The sequence below is a fragment of the Opisthorchis viverrini genome (assembly GCF_000715545.1).
Source record: "Opisthorchis viverrini unplaced genomic scaffold opera_v5_261, whole genome shotgun sequence".
NCBI lineage: Eukaryota > Metazoa > Platyhelminthes > Trematoda > Opisthorchiida > Opisthorchiidae > Opisthorchis > Opisthorchis viverrini.
In genome coordinates this window covers 511,266-512,665 of record NW_008751917.1, presented here as the reverse complement: position 1 = coordinate 512,665, position 1,400 = coordinate 511,266, and the positions used below count along the sequence as shown (strand labels likewise).

The window sequence follows — 1,400 nt, the reverse complement described above, 5'->3', positions numbered from 1 at the left end:
AGCGTTGACGTGTCCTTGAGCTTAGGCGCGCGGTCCGAAGTTGGGCGTGGGGCCTCATTTTCAGTGTTTCACCCTCCACAGGACATCATAGAGACGTAAAGAGAGGTTGGCTTCGGGAGACACGGTGATGCCACTTTCAACTTGCGACGTTGTAGGGTTTTCGCCAGGTAAGTTGGGTGAATTCCTCATGCACGAATCATGTCCGTTAGCGCGCGCTTTCGCAGCGCCGCAAAACTGAAGAAATGCTGATGTAAGTAATCTAAATAAGGTGAAGAGCAGACCTATATCCAACTGAAAAACAATCAACATGAATTAAGAATAGAAATCATGTCAAAGTGAAGAGCCATCAATGGAATTGACTTAGTTTTCTTTGTGGATCTCACTCTATGTGAGCTCAGTTTGCAGTAGCAGACAAACTTTAGCTGGACACTTCAACTATGAAGTGACGGCATTTTCGCCACTGGACTGGTCACGTAATAGCATGTCCTGCGGTTGCTGGTACACCAGCAGTGTCTAGTCTCACTTCTGTATCTACGCTTGTCTTCCGCGATCGTCGGTTAACGGAAGTTTGTCAGCCATAAGCACTGTACGTGGTTAATAGCTGAACTGATCTCTGATCCGGAGCCAGGTACAATTTGGGTCGTTGCTCCCTTCATATAGAACCATCCTGTCTCGCACTGACTTGTTTGTTGAAGGTTTTAGGCGAGGAGCACCATTTATTTGTCGGATTAGTTTGTTGTCTATATCATCTTCAATGTATGTATGCCTAGACGTATATGCTGCGTAAGATTATTAGGGTAAATCTACTGTTGGATGCTGATTAACGTTTCAGACTTACCAACGAACCACGCGCCTGTCAGTCAAGAAAGACGGTAGCGATCATGTGGTTGCGCTTATCGGGGTCCCATCAAGCTTGAAACGTTACGTTAGATCTTAGGGCCCATATGGTGTTAAATACCAGTGACGTTTGGAGGATTGGTGACCAAGATGAAGCTTTTTATCCATTCGGCACTGGTCACATGGCTGTGCGATTTGGTCCACAGCCTTCTAGACCCGGAACCACACACTCCGTCCCCTTTGCGCGCACATCAAATCAACATGGGTGAGCGCGCATGCTACACGTCGCGATGCTTAATTTTAAATCCGCAATTATATCACATGGCTGATTTGGTCCACAGCCTTCTAGACCCGGAACCACACACTCCGTCCCCTTTGCGCGCACATCAAATCAACATGGGTGAGCGCGCGCGCTACACGTCGCGATGCTTAATTTTAAATCCGCAATTATATATATATATATATATATATATATATATATAAACTAAACGAACTTTATGGTTGTACGGCAGTGAAGCATCAGTGCCAACACTGATGTTGCTGTCATTGATGATGATGATGAT

At 45.7% G+C, this 1,400-nt stretch overlaps 1 protein-coding gene across 1 annotated transcript in view; it reads left to right on the top strand.

The window, feature by feature from the left end:
* Nucleotides 1–23: 23 nt before the first annotated feature.
* The window catches only part of T265_09176 (hypothetical protein), a gene marked incomplete at both ends in the record, with an annotated part of 44,967 nt that continues 43,590 nt past the window's right edge, over nucleotides 24–1,400 (top strand). Inside the window, one exon of the mRNA XM_009175187.1 lies at nucleotides 24–167. The remainder of the gene's footprint in view (nucleotides 168–1,400) is intronic.